The sequence below is a fragment of the Microcaecilia unicolor genome, chromosome 1 (genome assembly GCF_901765095.1).
Source record: "Microcaecilia unicolor chromosome 1, aMicUni1.1, whole genome shotgun sequence".
Lineage (NCBI taxonomy): Eukaryota > Metazoa > Chordata > Amphibia > Gymnophiona > Siphonopidae > Microcaecilia > Microcaecilia unicolor.
Window position 1 is genome coordinate 672,492,476 of NC_044031.1, and position 20,743 is coordinate 672,513,218.

Consider the following 20,743-nt stretch of genomic DNA (forward strand, 5'->3'; position numbering starts at 1 on the left):
CATAAAAATACACTTATAAAAATATGCTTATAGAAATACAGACAGATCCAGGAGGTCATTTACAAAAGCACGGTAGTGTTTTTAGCACGCACTAAACGTTAGAGATGCCCATAAGAATATATGGGCATCTCTAGCATTTAGCGCACATTAAAAATGCTAGCACACCTTTGTAAAAGACCCCTCAGTTAATTATTCAACCCAGCAGGTGCAGTGGTTTTGAATTTAAAAATGAGGCTTTGCTTTTGTCTGAGTAATGTTTAATCTATCTCCCCTTCTTGCTACAATAATTTCATCACTTTAAACAACAAAAACTTCAGATCTGAAAACGAATGGTGTTGTGTAGACTGGATGGACCATACAGGTATTTATCTGCCATCATCTACTATGTTACTATGTTCAACTAATGGTGCTCCAGTGTTGTGGTTTCGTATATTATGCCTGTGTTCAATTATGCTGGTTTTGAAGTTCATTGTGGTTTTTACAATGTATAGGAGGGAATAAGGACAGACAATTATGTATATCACATTTGTGGTGTTACAGTTGGAAAAATGCCTGAGTGGGTAAATCTTGCTGATGCATGGATTCAGTTACAGAAAGAGAAGAGGGGCAGATTGAGCAGGGGTTACATGGATGATGCCCCAATAGGTTACTTGTATCCTGTGTTGGAGCAGGTAGGCAGACGGTGCTACAGTTTCTTTGATGTTTCGATCTCTAGAATATGCTAGGACAAGTTTTTTTGTTCTTGAAACATTTGTGGTTCTCTAATATGTGCCAAAGTTTTCTCATAATTCTCTTAATGTCATTTGATAAACTGGAGAACTTGAGGGCGCATATAAGGTCAAGCCGAGGACACACTGAGACATATTTTCAAAGCACTTAGACTTACAAAGTTGCATAGTAACTTATGGAACTTTGTAAGTCTAAGTGCTTTGAAAATGAGCCTCATAGTCATCTTAATGAAAAGACCTTCTCTGTTGGTGGCCATAGCTTTCTTAATACCATTCTTGATACACCTGATTGGTATCCTCATTCTGAATCATAGTGCCATGGGTTGGGCCTAATGATCAAATTTCTCAAAATTACCATATAGATGTCTAATCTTTAAGAATGGGCAGAAGGGTAAGTTTTCTTTTAAACTCCTTGTATGGAAGCTCTGGAAATGCAAAAACTGATTTTTTTATCTGTGGTAAAGCCATATCTTTCTTTTATAATAAAGATGTCCAGATATAGGATTCTTTCTGAATCATGTCAGGCTAAACTTGAGGTTAGGGTCCTTGGACTTGATCCATTCATGGAAAGAATGTAACTGTGTGACATGGCCTTTCCATAACACCAAAATTTCACTGATGTATCTTTTTCAAAATCAGACTTATTGGAAGGGATGAGTGTTCAGGAATTGATCTTCCAAATCTACAGTGAAGCAACCTGTGGTGCCATTATAGGACCCATGGCGGTTTCCTTAACCAGTTTGTAAAACTGACCTTGAAAGCAAAACTCATTTTCTTTGAGGTCAAAGGATACAAGTTCAGTCAAGTAATAGGAATCCATAAGATATGGGTTCTACTGTTCAGAGTATTCTTCAAGATGTTGAGTGCTTTATCTTGTGGTATGTTAGTACAGAGAGATTCTATGTCAAAGATTATGAGAATGGTGTTGTCGATGTCTGCATTGAATTCTTAAGATTGATAATATGGCTGGAATCCCTGACATAGGATCTGATATCTGGTACAAATAGACTGAGAAAGGAATCATTCAAAATCCAGATAGAGTTCTAAAAGTAATCCGATCGCCGATACTATGGGTTTGAAAGACAGCGAGAATATAAATTGTAGGACATATTGGTCATGGCAGCCTTTTTCAAGAGGAGATAGCACTGGGCAGGAGCAAGTGGGCATTGCTCCTGCCCAATTTCCCCCTAGGCCACCATGGACATCTCCAGGTAGGCCCAGGGGGCCTATGGAGATAGGGGGCTGGGAAAGCTTTCTATTTTCTTCAGGGATTGGGCGGAAGGATCAGGAGGAGAGGCCCACAGATCTGAGGTAAGTTTAACGGGGCATCAGCCGATATTCAGACCGGTACAAGGTTAAACTTGGTGCATAAAGCTAGGACAGCCTTTTACTAGCCTAACTTTATGCGCTTACCTAGCCGGTAAGTGGTCTGAATATCGGCGCTAAGTGGCTAGGGCAATGCTCCATCTGGCCCACCCCTAACCTCGCCAGTTAGGGATTGGCCATGTAGCAGCAATATTCAGCAGCACTGGCCAGTTAGGTGCTGCTAAATATTGCCGGTTAGCCTTGATCAAGCGATTTAAACAGCCAGGAGCCTCTCCTGGCTTTTAAATACTGGAGTTTAAGGTGTGCTAAATGCCATGCAACCCGTAGGAATATGATGGGCTATATGGCATTTAGTTTGCGCTAAATCCATTAGCGCACCTTAGTAAATGGAGAGCCCATATTTGTCTTTATGTATAATGAAACCAACTCCAAAACAGCACATAACACATGCGCCAGAAAACACGCAACATCTGGCAAAACGTTTGCTGGAATGGAAACAGTATAAAGTGTTACATGTTTTTCTAGCACTTCAGGAAGCAGGTGAAAGCTTGGCTCTTCAATCAGGCCTTTACTGGAAGAAGTAACTAACTCTTCTCATTCACACACACAAGGAGTACTCAGGCTGCATATACTGCAGGAGGACATGTTTATCCACTCCTACCCTAGCTAAGATAACATTTAACCATTTCTCTGACCTCATGTGCAACTTTCTGTAAATCAGTCACCTTACTTTCTAACTCTTCCTACTTTCTTACCCTTCTATATGTTACATCTTTGCTTTACCCTTCGCTATCACCTATAATGTTCTATTACGTATTGTGTTGACATTGTAAATAGTATACCATGCCATTTTTTTGTATTGTTTTGAATATTTTTACTGCTGTAATTGTCTGTTGCTCATGTTTGATCTATTCTTACTGTACTACGCCTTGAGTGATCTTAATGTTATACGCTGTTTTTGGAGCCATTTATTATACAAAATGAAACCATCTCTGAAACAGTACATTTTTTTCTTGCGCCAGATAAATGGCACATATTTTCTCACACAAGTTAAGTTTTGTGCTGTGTTGCATAATGAAGAATCGCGTGATGAACTGATGCAGTGATGAAGTGTTAGTAATCAACTTCAGCATGATGGAATGTATGTACACCTATATGTATAGTCTGCACCTCTGAATATACATGAATGATTTAAGAGCTGCAGTCAGCGTTTGATAAACCACTGACCACAGAGTTTAGATATTGACCTGTAGGCTTTAAAAGTCAGATAAACTAACTTTTCACCTCTTAATCCTTTAACAGAAATGCAAGAATTTCAAAGTGATGTGCATGTAACCATAAAGTCACATTCCTTCATACTGTCTCCGAGTGGGGGAGGACGGTGAAGGATTCCAGCGCAGTCTGATTTCTGAAGGGAAAGCTAGCAAGGGTACTTTAGACTTAACTTTTAAAATTGTATAATATACTTTGCTCCACACCCAATCCTCCTAGACATTTTACTGGAGTGTTCCACACTGCATATGTAGTGCAATTATTTGCTTCATGTACCTTGAATATTGTTTTTACAATGTAATAAATCTTTTTTCTCTTGTGGATTATCTGTTGTAATTCTAGCTAGTGACATGTGAGCATGCCTTCTACAGCCAAAAAGGGGCGTTTTCCCAAGTACTGGCTTGACTTCTTTGCCACCTGATATGCCTCTATGTAAATGTGATTATTTTTTCCTGTTTTGTGCTAGGTTATAATCCAAGCAAGTATGCATGATCCAGGGTGACACTGCACCGCTACTGAGGTAAGTCAAACAATTTTGAGAGCGCCCACTAGGAAATGACTATTTTTAGGTCTATTTGTTATGCAAATTTAACAGAACAGAAAGAGGGGGGGGGGGGGGGGGTGAGAAAGAGAAGCTCTGCCCTAGGGAGGAGATCATTTGATGTAATACTTCTGTAATGCAGGAGGCAGCCATTTCAAATTGCTGTTGCATTGCCTCTGTGTTTAAAGGATTAACCTGTTGTGGAAACGAGTATCTGCTTAAGTTTCAAGAAATCAGTAAGTACAAACTTTTCATCTGCTGATTAGGTACTTTTTAGGTTTGCTGTGTTAAACGTTTTATTCCTACCAAGGCATGTAACCTACGTGAAAAACATAAAATTTAATGACAGCAGAAACAAGACAGTGGATGACAAGAAGGAAATTCCAAGTGGTTGCAAGGCACAAAATAACGTAAAACTGCTAATAACAGCCAGAAGTCTTCATTTCATTTTGTTTGATATAACAATATAGATTGCTTAAGAACAAAAAATGTAAAAAAACAAACAAACATATTTTAGCTTTTCTCTGCTTTTGAATAGTAACAACAATTTTTTTTCTTTATCTTTTTCTTCTTTTTTGGTAATTCTGTATCATACAGTGCTTTTGTGTTTTGGTGAAACAGTTGCTAGTTTTCTTGGTACTTGACTTTAGAATGTCAGGAAACAAAATTCCAGAACTAGAATTCCCTGCTATAGAACTTATGGTCTTCACCAATGTTTTTTTTTTTTTTTTTGTTAACCTCATAGACAAAGAATGAGAGGAAAGTCTGATGAATCAGGCCCATAGTTTCATTTAGCAGAAGCTACAAACAAACAAAAGCAATACAATGCAGTATTACATGCTGAACAGTAGCCCCAAGAGCAGGGGTGGGCTAACAGTGATCCAGGCCCTTGGGCAATAAGGGTCATGGGCCCCTAACTAGCTATCAAAAGTAATTAAATTAGATGGAAGCTAGGGCAGATTGGGCCCCCTACTGCTGTGGACCTGTCGTTCAAATGGGCAGTCCACCTTGTCCTAAGAGCTTTCCTCCTACAAAATTTTGCAGACAATAAAATAGTGGTATATTAAGGTATCTCAACAATATTGGTTATTCTCTGAGGACGAACAGGACAGTGGTATCCTTACATATGGGTGACTCATACTGATGGGGCCTGAGCAGACGCTGCCCAGCATTCTTTAGCTTTTAGAGGCTTTTTGACAGTGGCTCCATCACACATGCGCGAGTGCCTTCCCAACCTATGCGCAAGCACGGGACCCTGAATCTCGTTTTTTTCTGTGGAGCTAGGAGGTTGCTTTTCAGTGATCTCCTCAGCGCTTTTTTTTCTCTGCCTTCCCTTGTGGGTATTTTTTAATATTATTTTTTCTATTTATGTTCTCCTCCCTTCCTTGTACTTTTCTTTTTTTTTTTTTTTTTAAGAGTTTTTTGCTCTTTTAATTTTCTTTATTTTTTTGCGGCTCCCAAGACCCTCTTAGGCTGGAGCACTGAGCTCAATTTGAGGAAAGCCCCTTTTTTGGCCTCACCATTGAGCCTTTTGATTTAGCCAATGTTCTTTTTGACATGCCCCAGAAGTCTTCCAGTGGCTTCAAAAGTTGCACCCAGTGATCTCTAGCTCTGACCCACACAATTGGTGTGTGGGATGCCTGGGGCCTGACCATGACCCATCTAACTGTGTTCATTTAAAAATGCAGAAAAGAACACAGAATGCACGTTAGACCTGCGAAAGGGATCTTTCTGGATCCTCAAAGCTTGGTCCATCAGCATCAGAAGCATCGACCTTGATGGCTGCCAGGGTACTATCTGACACTGGGAGTGCGCCAACATCAAGGAAGTCCCCACGTCCCTTAGCGTCAGGCACTGCTAGCAGGCCATGGGATTGATCTGCATTGCACCCGGCACCAAGGACACGTGGGATTCTACGTCATCCTCAGCCCCAAGGGACCCCAATGTCAGACATCAGGTGAAGGCATGAAGCATTGACATTGGTCCTCTTCAACACACAGTGCCGGGAGCTCCAGGACACCAGCATCGCCAGCACCTGAGAAGCGTCAGTGCCATGAGGATTGCTCCCCTGTTATCCTGGTGCTGTTTCCTCAGCACCCGTGCAGCCAGGACCCCACTTCTGATCTGGCACCGACAATTCAGGCTCTCTCCACACCGGCACTAGCCCCAGCCTTACTGATTCCTCTCCTCGATGACCGGTTCCAGGCCATACTGAGGAAGGTGCAGGTCTGCTACAGCTACAACTGCATCAAGGGTGCTTGCGCCAGCTGCAGCACTCAGCCACTCTGACCTTGAGGCCCATGTCTCACCTATGGAGTGTTCTCCAACATCATTGCCTTGAGAGGAATTGGTGTCGGTGCCTCTCTGTGCACAGCAACACTCAAGATCAGGAGAAGAAGCTCCCTCGAAGTTGAGACGTGAGCAAGCATCTCAGCACCTAGACCAGTCAGCCAAGAGAGGTGCAACTTCAGAAGTCCCACCAGGACTATTTCAATGAGTCTGATACAGACCAGAAATGGGAGTCCGAGGAAGAGCTAAACTATCTCTTGGAGGAGGGGTCATATAGCATACCCTCTGACCTCTCTTCACCTGATGAGAGAAGAAAGTCTCCACGTGAGCCTCTCTCCACTGGGTTTGTCAAGGAAAAGGTGGAGGCCATTTCCTTTAATTTGCCTAGAGACGATGTGACAGTCTCTCTGCACAAGATTCTTTGGTGTGCACAGATGAAGAACTGGGAGACCCCTCTCTCTTTGCAAGTGGTACCCATAAATGTGGATTCTATGTATTGGATCCAGAAGACTCCCGAATTCGAGAAGGCCCAGTTGTCACACCACTCCCTGGTGGTCGAATCCGCTCTCAAAAAGGCTAGGAGTTCCAGGTCTCATACTTTGGTGCTCCGAGGCAGAGATGCCTGGACCTTAGACTCTTTTGGGAGGAAGGTATATAAGGCCTCAGTGCTAGTCTCCTTCATCCAGGACTACCAGCTCTACATGAGCATACACTTGCAGTCCTTGATTTGTAGTGTACTAGACTTTGCAGACACTTTCCCACACGAGCAGGCTACAGAGCTTTGCCAGTTGGCCAAGAAGCAGATGGAGTGCCAAAAATATTTGGCCAGAGGAGTGCCAAAAATATTTGGCCAGAGCAAATATGATACATTTGATATTGTGTCCAGACTCTCCGCTTTGGGTGCAGGGTACACAGACTCTCATGGCTGCATGTCTCTGACCTTGAGCCTGTGGTTCAGGAGAGGCTGTCAGATGGGTGGCAGAGCCGGTGGTGGGAGGCGGGGCTGGTGGTTGGGAGGCGGGGATACTGCTGGGCAGACTTATATGGTCTGTGCCGGGGCTGGTGGTTGGGAGGCAGGGATAGTGCTGGGCAGACTTATACGGTCTGTGCCCTGAAGAGGACAGGTACAAATCAAGGTAGGGTATACACAAAAAGTAGCACATATGAGTTTATCTTGTTGGGCAGACTGGATGGACCGTGCAGGTCTTTTTCTGCCATCATCTACTATGTTACTATTAGGCATATTTTCAAAGCACTTAGCCTTCCAAAGTTCCATAGGTTTATATGGAACTTTGGAAGGCTAAGTGCTTTGAAAATATGCCTCTATGTTACCTTGCCGGGGAGACAACCTTTTTGGGAATAAGGTAGAGGAGGTTGCTGACCTCATCAAGAAGCATACAAGTACGATCCAGTCCCTCTTCCGGCAGCCTCCATTACTAGGAGGTTCATTAATGGGTCACAAAGAAGTTCCTATTACTCTCAAAAACTTAGGTTTATATCTTCCATCTGTCCTCAACAGCAGCCCCAGACCTAGCCAACAACATTCACAAAATTTTATTTATTTATTTATTTTATTTGTAGCATTTGTATCCCACATTTTCCCACCATTTTGCAGGCTCAATGTGGCTTACATTTGCCGTAATGGCGGTTGCCATTTCCGGGTATCAGAATCACAATTGGTATTGCGTTAAGGTGCATACATACATGGTAACATACATGGAACATAAAATAGATGGAATCACATTCTGCTTCCAAGGCAAAAGCAGAGGAGAACTTTTGGCTAGCTTCAGGAGAGTTTAGCTGCAGTTAAAGTATCCATTCTGGATGACCGGCTAGTAGGGGGGAAGCTGAATCTTTTTTCTAAAGAAGGTGGCCCCCTTTTAATCTCAGACTGGTGCCGAGCATGGTACACTCTCAATTGGCAAGTAACACCTCCAAACTGTCCACCACGAGTGTCTCAAGCAAGATCAGGGAACTACAATCTTGATTGCTCCCTACTGGCTGAGTCAGATCTGGTTCCCTCTACTTCTGGAGTTGCCCTTCGAAGAGGTTGGACTCTTTTCCCTTCTGCATCCCAATCTTCAGATCCTGGCCTCACAGCCTGGTTGTTGAGAGTGTAGAGTTTGCCTCCTTGCAGCAGCCTGAGAGTGTCTCCAAGATTTTGTTGGCTTCCAGGAAAGATTCCAGTAAGAGGTGTTACATGTTTAAATGGAGGAGGTTTTCCATCTGGTTTGAGGGCAAGGCCCTAAATCCGCTATCTTGCAGCCCCAGGCTATGTGATCATCTGACCTGTATTCTATTTTACAGACCCCCCTGCAATTGGAACCACAACAATTCTACCTTCATGGACTTCATATCTAACTCATGCATCAATGACCCCAATGTAATCTTATTAGGCGATCTAAACCTGCATCTAGAGGACTCCAAGTCTGCCCATACCCGAGAATGCATGGATCTTCTTCATCTATGTGACCTCATCCTACCTCCACCGCAACCCACTCACACCAAGGGTCACTCACTTGATATTATCTCTTATAAATTCTCCACTGACCAAAATTTCATTATATCTGACATTGATTGGTCTCCCACACCATGGTCTGATCATTACAAAGCATCCCTCACCTTGCAATGGCGAAAAAAGGGTCAGTCCAAACCACATGACCCTAAAACGATCCTCGCCAGAGGAAGAATTGACAATGATAGTTTCTGGAAACACATCTACGTGAATAACTGGTCAGCACACCCTAACTCAGATCTCTTCCTTACAATCTGGGATAATAGATGTGAAATGATTTTGGATGAAATTGTACCACTACACTCCATGACTTCACGTAAACAGAACCCATCACCTTGGTTTAGTGTTTTACTGAAAAACCTTAAATCTCAAACCAGGAAACTTGAAAAAGCATGGAGCAAATCTAAAGATAACATCACCTTTAATTTCTGGAAACAATCACAAAGGAACTATAAATACACCATTAAACGTGCCAAAACAGACTATTATACTCAAAAAAAATTACAGTGATTGGCACAGATATATAAAAACAAATTTCAACTTATAAAAAATCTTTTAAACACAGACCCAGTAACAACATCACCTTCAAACCGTCCTTCGGCTGACCAGTTAGTGAAATTCTTCAGTGACAAAATCATCAATCTTCGTAAATTGATTTCCCAAGACAATCTTACTATGGACACTTTTCTTGACGAACTGGACCTTAGATCAGATGAAGTACCGGTAGACCGATCTTGGACTAATTTTTCCCTCCTTACCACCGAAGAAGTCACCGAAACCATCTCTAAACTCGCCAAGTCACACTGCCACCTCGACCCCTGTCCCAATTACCCTTTGAAAGGTGCCCCAACATGCTTTATTTCAGATCTCACCACTCACATAAACTTCCTACTTCAACGAGGTTCCTTCCCCACCAAACATGCAATATATTATTAACATCTATACCAAAAAACCCAAAGAAACCAGCAAACGACATTACCAACTACCGTCCAATTGCCTCCATCCCTCTAATCACTAAATTGATGGAAAATAGAGTGACCTCGCAACTCAATGAATATATTCAGAAATTCTCCATTCTTCATGAGTCACATTCGGGCTTCCGTTCTGCACACAGTACTGAAATGGTCCTTCTCATCTTAATATCCAAATTCAACAAAAATAGCAAATGGAAACAACATCCTCCTTTTACAATTCAACTTATCCAGCGCTTTTGATATGGTTGATCACACTATCCTTACTAAAATTCTGGACAAACTTGGGATTGGTGGCAATATTATCAACTGGATAAAAAGCTTCATCACCTCAAGGTCCCACCAAGTCAAAGGAACCACAAATATATCATCCCCATGGTCATCAGAATGCGGGGTACCACAAGGATCTCCACTTTCCCCGATACTCTTCAATCTTATGATGATCCCCTTGGCCAGGTTACTAACCAAACACGGTCTCAATCCTTTCATATATGCAGATGACATCACAATATTTATCCCCTTTAAATCCAATTTATCAGAAATTTCTGATAAAATTACTACTGGCATGACCACCCTAACCTCCTGGGCTAATGCTTTTAAGATGAAATTGAATAAAGAAAAAACACAGTGCTTAGTCCTTTCATCACATTATTCCCCACTCCTCCCGACTACTCTCAACACCCCTGATGTTATTCTCACCATATCTAACAGCCTTAAGATCCTAGGAGTTACGATAGATAGCCATTTATCTTTCGATCTCCACGCTAAGTTCACTGTGAAAAAAATGTTCAATATGATGTGGATTTTGAAACGAGTGAAATCATATCTTCCCTTGAACACCTTCCGGAACCTGGTACAATCCACAGTTATTACCCATGCAGACTGCTGTAAGACCCAAGTCCTGAAAAGACTTCAGACTGCCCAGAACACAGCAGCCAGACTTATCTTTGGCAAATCTAGATGTGAAAGTGCATCACCTCTTCAGAAGAAGCTTCACTGGCTCCCCATTAAAGAGAGAATATTTTTCAAGGTCCATACAATGATTCATAAGATCATATACGGAGATTCCCCTAGCTATATGAATGACCTGATCGACCTTCCAATCAGAAATAGATCAATGTCCTCATGTACTTACCTCAATTTACACCTTCCCAACTGTAAAGGAATTAAATACAAAACTACTATGCATCCATTTTCTCCTTCTTGGGTAGTCAGCTTTGGAATGCTCTACCTAGATCCATCTGAACTATTAATGACTATCTACCCTTCAGGAAAATGTTGAAGACACATCTTTTCAAACAAGTCTACCCTAACGACCCAACTTAATCCTATCAGCCCACCTATACTACTCCTACTCCTACTCTGACACTGACATTGATTCTGACACCGATTATACCTCTGACCTTCTCCCAAATCTTATCATACTCATCCTCCAATCTTTTATTCTCCATCTTTCCATACCATACCCCTCCCAATCTCCTTTCCTTTTGCCTATCCTATTCTTACCTTCCCATATCCAAAACTTTTATTCTTAAAACGTTATCATTATAATGTTTATTACAGCTTGTAATATTCTTCTTTCAGAACTTGTATGTTTTTTTTTAACTATGTAAGCCGCATTGAGCCTGCTATGTGTGGGAAAGCACGGGGTACAAATGTAATAATAATAATGATAATACTCAAACTGCTTGAGTACCTCCTCCACCTCTCCGAGTCTGATTTAAATACCAACTGTGTTATGATTCACCTCTCTGCAATTAGTGCGTATCACCATTGAGTGGAGAGCAAGTCCATCTCTGTACCACCTCTAGTTGTTCGCTTCATGTGAGGTTTGATGTTGATGAAGCCCCTTCTCAAACCTCCCACAGTTTCTGGGATCTCAATGTCATCCTTATCCAGCTGATGAAAACTCCTTTTGAGCCACTAGACTCCTGTCATCTGAATTACCTGACCTGGAAGGTCTTGTTTTTGGTGACGGTCACTTCAGCTTGCAGAGTTAGTGAGCTCCAGGCCCTAGTAGCTGAGCCACCTTACACTAGAGTTCATCTTAACAGGATAGTTCTCCACACACATCTTAAGTTCCTTCCTAAGGTGGTGTTGGAGTTCCATCTTAATCAGTTGATCGTTCTTCCAGCATTCTTCCCAAAACCTCATGCCCATTCTTATGAAAGTGCATTGCATACCTCTGACTGCAAGCAAGCCTTAGCCTTCTGTCTGGAGCAGACTAAAGCCCATAGACAGTCCACCTAGCTTTTTGTTTCTTTTGATCCCAACAGGATAGGGACAGCCATCTGTAAGCACACATGAACCAATTGGCTAGCAAATTGCATTTCCTTTACTTATGCCCAGGCTGGGCTGACTCTTGAGAGACATGTCACGGCTCAAAATGTCAGAGCCATGGTTGTTTTGGTAGCCCACATGAGGTCAGCCTTGATTGAGGAGATATGCAAAGCTGCAACGCAGTCTTCAGTTCACACGTTCACATATCATTACTGCCTTGAGCAGAATACTCAATTAGACAGTCAGTTTGGCTAGACATTCCTACAGAATTTGTTTGATGTCTAGAATGTAACTCGACCCACCTAGGCCCTTTTTTATTCAGCTCAAGGCTGCACCTTCACAACCAGTTTGTATATAGTTTGAGGTTAATTGGTTCTACATAGTCTTGCCATTGCAAGACTCTGTTGTCCTACTGTTGTTTTCGGTGAGCCTGGTAGCTAGGAATGCCCATATGTAAGGATCCCACTGTCCTGCTTGTCCTCGGAGAAAGCAAAGTTACTTACTTGTAGCAGGTGTTCTCCAAGGACAGCAGGACAGGTATCCTTATAACCTTCCCACTTCCCCTTGGAGTTGCATTCTTTTTTTAGTTATTTTATGTTACTGAGGTCCCTCGCTCGCACATTAGGCAGGAGGCACTTGAGCATGTGCAGTGGGGCCACTGCCAGAAGCCTCTAACAGCTATAGAACACTGGGCAGCATCTGCATCAAGATGACATCACCCTTATGTAAAGATACCTGGCCTGCTGTGCTCGGAGAACACCTGCTACAGGTAAGTAACTTCACTTTATTGAAATCCAGTTATTGCTGACTATTGAAGATCTATGTCAGGCTTATCTAACCTACGGCCCGCTAAGTGCCTTTTCTTGGACCACAGAAACTCAGCAATTTTTGGGGAGAAACATAGATTCTTACAATGGGATCCCTTCTTCCCTGTTGTGACTTGGTCATCTATGAGCTTCAGCTGTGCAGTACCAGAATTTCAGGTTGGTCTTTCAGTTTCAAGTCTCATGAGACTTGAAACCACAAGACCAACCTGAACCTCTGGCACCACATGGCCCAAGCTTGTAGATAAATGAGTCTGGCGGAGAAGTGACATCATCTGACAGAGCCCCATACAGACGCTTCCTAGCACGTATAGTTTTAAGAAAGTTCTGGTAGCTGAAGAGACAGGTGAGGGTCCTTCCTGTACACATTAATTGATTTGATCTGCTTACTTTATTTTTTGTCTATTAGATTGTAAGCTCTTTGAGCAGGGACTGTCTTTCTTCTATGTTTGTGCAGCGCTGCGTACGCCTTGTAGCGCTATAGAAATGCTAAATAGTAGTAGTAGTAGTAGTAAAGAAACTAGATGAAGGCAGGGGAGGAGGGGTACATAAGACAGACAGAGATTGGGCAAAGGCTAAAGGAGGCATGAGAAAAAGATTGGGTGAAGAATGGGAGGAGGCATGGGAGAGAGAGAAAGAGATTGGGTGAATGCAGGGGAGAAGCAGTACGAGAGAGAGAGACTGGGTGAAGGCTGAAGGGGGCATTAGAGCCTTGGTAAAGGCTAGGAGGGGGCATGGGAATGAGAGAAAGAGACTGGGTGCAAAGGCTGAGGGAATACATGAGAGAGAGACTGGGAGGAGGCATAGGAAAATGAGAGTACACGAACAGGTGTCATAGCCCTCTGAATGTTATGTAATATTACATGTGGCTCCCCGATTAAAAACAAATAAAAAGATTGGACAAGCCTGATCTATGTATTCCTGATGCAGATGATAGCTGAAATGTGGCCCCATCAAGTCTTTTAGATTGTCAGTAAATTGTGCTGCATGCCATACTACATTGGACTGTCTTTTCTTGTTTCTGCCAGCTCCCCTCTGCTATGTTGCTGATGTAATAAAGATATATATGTTGTTTTTAAATAGATTTGAGATTATGCAAGAGGAATTGAATATATACCGTATTTTTCGGACTATAAGACGCACCGGACCATAAGACGCATCTAGGTTTTAGAGGAGGGAAATAGGAAAAAAAAAATTTTCCTTTATCCCTCCTCTAAAACCTAGGTGCTCCAGTGCGTCTTGTCCGAATCCCTCTCTCCGAGTTCGGGATCGCCCTCCCCCCGGCCCTGTCACCACTTCTCCCTACTCACGTCACGCGATCTTCCCTGGTGGTCTAGTGACGTCGGGGCAGGAAAGAGCCCCCTCTTTCCTGCCCAGCGCGCTGCTCTCCATCCTCCTGTATGCAGCCTGACGGTCTCGGCGAGATTCAAAATGGCCGCCGAGACTTCAATTCTCGGCGGCCATTTTGAATCTCGCCGAGACCGTCAGGCTGCATACAGGAGGATGGAGAGCAGCGCGCTGGGCAGGAAAGAGGGGGCTCTTTCCTGCCCTGACATCACTAGACCACCAGGGAAGATCGCATGACGTGAGTAGGGAGAAGTGGTGACAGGGCCGGGGGGAGGGCGATCCCGAACTCGGAGGGCGGGCGGCCTGCCAGCCAGCCAAATCTACCTTCGGACTGTAAGACGCACCCTCCATTTTCCTCCCAAATTTTGGGGGAAAAAAGTGCGTCTTATAGTCCGAAAAATACGGTAAGTGTTGGAGAACTGCACTAACCTGCACTGTATAATGTTTAAGGAAACATACTCAGAACTTTAGGTCTAGATTCTTATTCTTAGGTATAGACAAAGTTTATTTATAATACAGGTAATGCAATCATTTTAGCTCTCAGTTTAGGGATCTTATACAAGGGAAATGTGCCACAAGATAAATATTGTTAAATAGTCTGAATTATTAATTATGCTGTATTAATATGAACTCACTCTGATTGAGGCTCAAATGTATTCTTTCTGCTGCTTGTTGGAGTGGTGAAGGAGGTCTGGTCTCTGTAGCTTGATGGTGGTCTTTCCTGGGGGAGAAGTCTTCTGTTTGCAGATTTGTTGGGAATGGAACCTGGAGAAAGCCTTATCGTGGGTGTGTGGAGCCCAGTGAAGGTCCAGAGAGTGGAGTTTAGCGAATGTCAAGAGAGAGAGAAAATTCAGTGAGCGTCCAGTTCTTATAATTCTTGTTGGGCCATAAGAGTTGGTCATGTGGGGTGTATTAGCCCAGTCAAAACTCAGAGAGAGTTGAAAGTGGTAGCTGGTCATATGCTTCCTGGCTGACTGTGTGCTCTGGTACATATCCCAGAATGTACTTGACAAGATTAAGAGAATCATTGTCTGAGAGTTTTCGGTAGATGGTCTTTCTTTTGTTATATCCATCCTCTTTGATTGATTGCTTTCAATATGCAGATCCTCTCATTGGAGAATGGTGGTGATTAACTCTCCTGTATCCACCCAGCCTGCTTTTGTTACACACTGGTTGACCATTTAGCAGTTTTTACAGGCTTTCATAGTCTGAAGCAGTGGCATACCAAGGGTGGGGCAGTAGGGGCAGTCCACCCCGGGTGCATGCTGCAAAGGGATGCAGGGAGCAGCCATGCGACTGTCGGTTCCACTGGTCTCCTGTTCCCTCTGATATTGCTTCCTGTTCCGGGGCAGGGAACCAGTGGAGCCGACAGACGCGCAACTGCTCCCTGCACCCCCAGGAGGTGATGCACTAGGGGGGGTGATGTGCCATGGGGGTGCGCAGTGGTGATCCATCCCAGGTGGCAGCCGACATAGGGATGCCACTGGTCTGAAGGAGGAGGATGGGTGTCAGATCTACTTTCTGATTCTGAGTAAGTTATATTCAAAGTTTTTTTGCAAAACACTTTCATTCAGTGCTGCGTGCATCTGGTAGCGCTATACAAATACTAATAATAATAATAATATCTGTATCCAGCAAAATCAATAACTTTGAAAATGTATTTATTTAAAAATGTATATTCCACCTACACCTAAGCGAATTACAATATCGCATATATAATCAAAGTAAAAAAACAAGTAAAATTCAAATCAAAAATACAAATAAAGATATAACATATCAGCCCATGATGAATCATACAAAAATAGTCTTGGCATTTTCAAATAAAACATTTTGTTGTGTCAAAATGAAAGGTTTAAACGCATTAGCTCCGTGCCTGCACATATAAATGTGTCTTCAATAGTTTGTGTAGTAATATGACATCTTTTCATAATCTAATGACTCCAGGTACTGCATTCCAAACCTGTGGACCAGCAAGTGAGAAAATTAAATTCCAAGTAGAAACATGTCTTGCAGAATGTTAATCTCCAGTTACCAATAACATTGCATTATCTGACCTCAAGGCACTCAACGGCCTGTACAAAACAACAGAATTTTTCAAATAGCAAGGAACAAAAACTGCATATAATGCTTGATGAATTAAGCATGCAATTTTATATAGAACTCTAAACTGAATGGGTAGCCAGTGCAAAGAAAGAAGCACAGGTGTTTACATGTTGAAAATCCATCATATCATGCTACACTGAGAGTTGCCTCTTTTTGTTCTACCATAGTCTCATTTGTACATTATGATTTTCCAGGGCATTAGCTATGTGCAAGAACTGGGAGCTGAAAGTATCATTCTATGTTGAGTCACAAAACATTTTTGTTTTCTGTATCTCAAACAATGCAAATTAACATAGTAACATAGTAAATGACGGCAGATAAAGACCTGTACAGTCCATCCAGTCTGACCAACAAGATACTCATTTTACACGGTATTTGCATTTTACATGGCATGTGATACTTTATATGTATACCCAAGTTTGATTACCTGGACTTTTACTGTTATGCAGCTTTGTTTTAGAGTAAAAATGTCTCCAAAAAGAATATATTGATAAAAAAAACTGAACAAATATTCTTTATGAAATGTAGTAGTTGCAGTTACTGTAGTTGAAAAATAAAATAGGTACTGTAGTTATTTCTATTATAGCTACTTTAAAGAACAGATCCATTTGACTGATCAAGAGGGGCATAATCGAACGGGGCGTCCAAGTTTTCCTGAGGACGTCCTCGCAGGACGTCCCGCGAAGGGGCAGGGAAACCTGTATTATCGAAATAAGATGGGCGGCCATCTTTCGTTTCGATAATATGGTCGGGGATGCTCAAATCTCAACATTTAGGTCGACCTTAGAGATGGTCGTCCTTAGAGATGGTTATCCCCGATTTTTGGCGATCATGGAAACCGAGGACGCCCATCTCAGAAATGACCAAATGCAAGCCATTTGGTCACGGGAGAAGCCAGCATTCGTAGTGCGCTGGTCCCCCTGACATGCCAGGACACCAACCGGGCACCCTAGGGGGCACTGCAGTGGACTTCAGAAATTGCTCCCACGTGCATAGCTCCCTTACCTTGTGTGCTGAGCCCCCCAAACCCCCCAAACCCACTCCTCACAACTGTACACCACTGCCATAGCCCTAAGGGGTGAAGGGGGGCACCTACATGTGGGTACAGTGGGTTTGTGGTGGGTTTTGAAGGGCTTACATTTACCACCACAAGTGTAACAGGGTGGGGGGGGGGGGGGTTGGGGCCTGGGTCCGCCTGCCTGAAGTGCACTGCACCCACTAAAACTGCTCCAGGGACCTGCATACTGCTGTCATGGAGCTGGGTATGACATTTGAGGCTGGCATAGAGGCTGGCAAACCTCCCCTTACTCCCACTGGGGGAATAAGGGGAGGTTATCCCCGATTCCCTCCGGTGGTCATCTGGTCAGTTCGGGCACCTTTTTGAGGCTTGGTTGTAAGAAAAAATGGACCAAGTAAAGTCGCCCAAGTGTTCGTCAGGGGCGCCCTTCTTTTTTCCATTATCGGTCGAGGACGCCCATGTGTTAGGCACGCCCCAGTCCCGCCTTCACTACGCTTCCGGCACGCCCCCGTGAACTTTGGTCGTCCCCGCAACAGAAAGCAGTTGAGGACGCCCAAAATCGGCTTTTGATTATGCTGATTTGGGCAACCCTGGGAGAAGGACGCCCATCTCCCGATTTGTGTTGAAAGATGGGCGCCCTTCTCTTTCGAAAATAAACCTGCTAGCTTTTTAATTTTAACACTAAATCTATTACAAGAACTGACCCTGAACACTGCAGCAAAGAAATCTGTGAGTCTTTTATCAAGCTAGGCATGGGAACATCACAGAATAGCCCAGGGTGGTGGTAGGGTTTGGAGGCTAAGAAGCCAATTTTTCCTATAGGGGTGACCTGTGATTCAAGAGAAGTACTGCAAGGTTTAGTCTCAGAAGTTCCTTTTCCATCTCTCACTCATCAAAAGAATTACTAATAAAGTTGCTTCTTTTTAATATCTTAACAAAATCCCAGAATGACTCGAAGGGAAAACATGCATGTTTGGAATTAGATGAAAATCTGTAACAGGATAGACATTCCAGAATTGGTGGAATAAAATGTGTTAAAATACTTGAAAAAACTAGACATATAATCAAGAGTTTGGAAGCTGTGTTCAGTGCAAAAAAAAGAAATATCTGGTCTGTAAAAACTATTTTAGTCAGTTGTCAGCACAAACTCTGGTAACTTCTAAACAAGAAAGGAAGGCAGGAAATGAACTGAAGGTCTCCAGAAATTCCAGTTAGTGTGTAACAGCAGCAGGAAAAGTTAACAGTATGTTCCTGTGCATGACGTAAGTTATCAGCAGGATAAAGAAGGTAATATTGCTCTTGAACACATCACCAGTGAGTACTGTTGTCATTTCTGAAATCTGCACGTTTATAAGGAAATGGAGTGGATAGAAGTAGCTCAGAGAAGACACTGCCTCATCCTTTCATCCCAACACAATAATTATAAACCCACAACCTTAAACACCCCAGACCACAGCGTTACAATTGATCACAATCTTACACTTGAGAGCCAAGTAAACTTCACTATAAAGAAAATGTTTCATTCAATGTGGAAACTTAAACCTTTCTTCCCGAGGGAAATGTTCCGCAACCTGATACAATCAATGGTAATGAGCCACGCAGATTACTGCAACAGAATTTATGCGGGATGTAAAGAACAACTCACAAACTACAGACAGCCCAAAACACAGCAGCCAGGCTGATATTCGGTAAAACACGATTCGAAAGTGCCAAACCCCTCCGAGAAAAACTGCATTGGCTCCCAATCAAGGAACGTATCACCTTCAAAATCTGCACCTTGGTCCACAAGATTATCTACGGCAAAGTCCCAGGATATATGACCGGCCTGATAGATCTCCCAACCAGAAACAGAACCAGAGCATCACGCACCTACTTGAATCTCCACTACCCAAGCTGCAAAGGTCTCAGATACAAATTAACCTATGCATCCAACTTCTACATAGGCACACAATTGTGGAATGCACTGCCAAAGACTGTGAAAACAATCTACGACCATCTAAACTTCAGGAGATCATTAAAGACCTACCTGTTCAGAAAGGCATTCCCCACCGACCTAACTTAAATGCCTCAACTCTGCAACACAGCATAACCATAGATTGTATTGGACACTATATATTCCTTCCTATCCTTGACCCCATTGTACCTGAATATACCAACCTTATCCACCCTATTATCAAATTATATTTGTTTTCCCTACCGGACTTGGCGATCGCCTTTACGATACTATATAAGCCACATTGAGCCTGCAAATAGGTGAGAAAATGTGGGATACAAATGTAACAAATACATACCAGAATAGTATAGAGTTTGCAACATGCACAGAGAGGCTGAATGAATTCAAAATGTGCTTGCTGGATGAAAGAAAGGAGGATGTTAGTGATAGAAACATTAAAGTATTAAGCAGATTTCACCAAAGTACAAGGTGTCATTTTCCAAGGGTTGATGATATGAAGGTGGTTGCACAAGGAAATACATCTTTATTGAAAGGATATTAGAAACCATGAATAACTTGCCAGAATAGGTGGTGGGAAATACAACAAAAATTAAGCAGGCTTGGGACAGATGCAGAGAGTTTGGGCATTGGTTTTGCTATAGAGATGCTCATCCATCTGGAATTGTAGAGCAAAGTGTACTTGCACAGAATATTAATATACATCTACTTTGACTTCCTACAGAGAGATGGCAAGTTCAGTCAGCATGGATTAATGGTAGGAGCTGGTAAAGTACTCAGATTTAATCAGGGAAAATGTCAGATCACTTCTCAGTTAATGGTAAAAAGGATAGGTATCCCTCAGGTGGTCAGACTTACCTGACTGGCAGTTGGGAGACGTGCAGGCTCATTTTCGAAAGAGAAAGATGCCCATCTTTCATCACAAATCAGAAGATGGGCGTCTTTCTCACAGGGTCGCCCAAATCGGTATAATCGAATGCCGATTTTGGACGTCCCCAATTGCTTTCCATCACAGGGATGGCCAAAGTTCCCGGGGGCATGTCGGAGGCGTAGCGAAGGCAGGACTTGGGCATGCCTAACACATGGACATCCTCGACCCATAATGGAAAAAAAAGGGCGTCCCTGACAAGCATCAGTGGCAGTTCCTAATGGATATACTTGGTAGATTTTCCCGCATTGAACAGCGAGAAAAACATCCTGCTGTTGGAAGAAATATTACAGTAATGTGATTTGGACATCTACCCTGATGAAGTTATCGAAACCTGGCCATGTTGGCAGAGGCTCTGAGATTGACATTTTGAAACCTAAGTAGCATATTTACATATAATTCTTTAAAAATTGGATCAAATGACGAAATGGCAATGTATACAATTGAAAAAGTTACATGCATTCAGCTAGCCAAGCTTCTGAGGATCCACAACAAAAATTTGAAAATATGTTAAAGAAGTTTTTGGGCATTGGTGACAATTATTATGTAGCATGTAGATGCTGGGATAGTGTTTCTAATAGCATAAGAAATGACATTTGTAAAATGTTTTTCCTTTCTAAATACAATAATAACATTTAATACATAGAGGG

The 20,743-nt window shown here is 42.7% G+C and overlaps 2 long non-coding RNA genes across 2 annotated transcripts in view; both read left to right on the forward strand.

Annotated features, from left to right (window-relative positions):
- The first annotated feature begins 3,371 nt into the window (after positions 1-3,371).
- The window catches only part of LOC115457785, a 77,406-nt gene continuing 60,034 nt past the window's right edge, over positions 3,372-20,743 (forward strand). The window contains exons 1-2 of the long non-coding RNA XR_003940001.1: positions 3,372-3,483; positions 3,793-3,846. This is a non-coding gene — a long non-coding RNA (uncharacterized LOC115457785). The remainder of the gene's footprint in view (positions 3,484-3,792; positions 3,847-20,743) is intronic.
- LOC115457780 overlaps positions 3,989-20,743 on the forward strand; it is a 30,685-nt gene continuing 13,930 nt past the window's right edge. The window contains exon 1 of the long non-coding RNA XR_003940000.1: positions 3,989-4,103. This is a non-coding gene — a long non-coding RNA (uncharacterized LOC115457780). The remainder of the gene's footprint in view (positions 4,104-20,743) is intronic.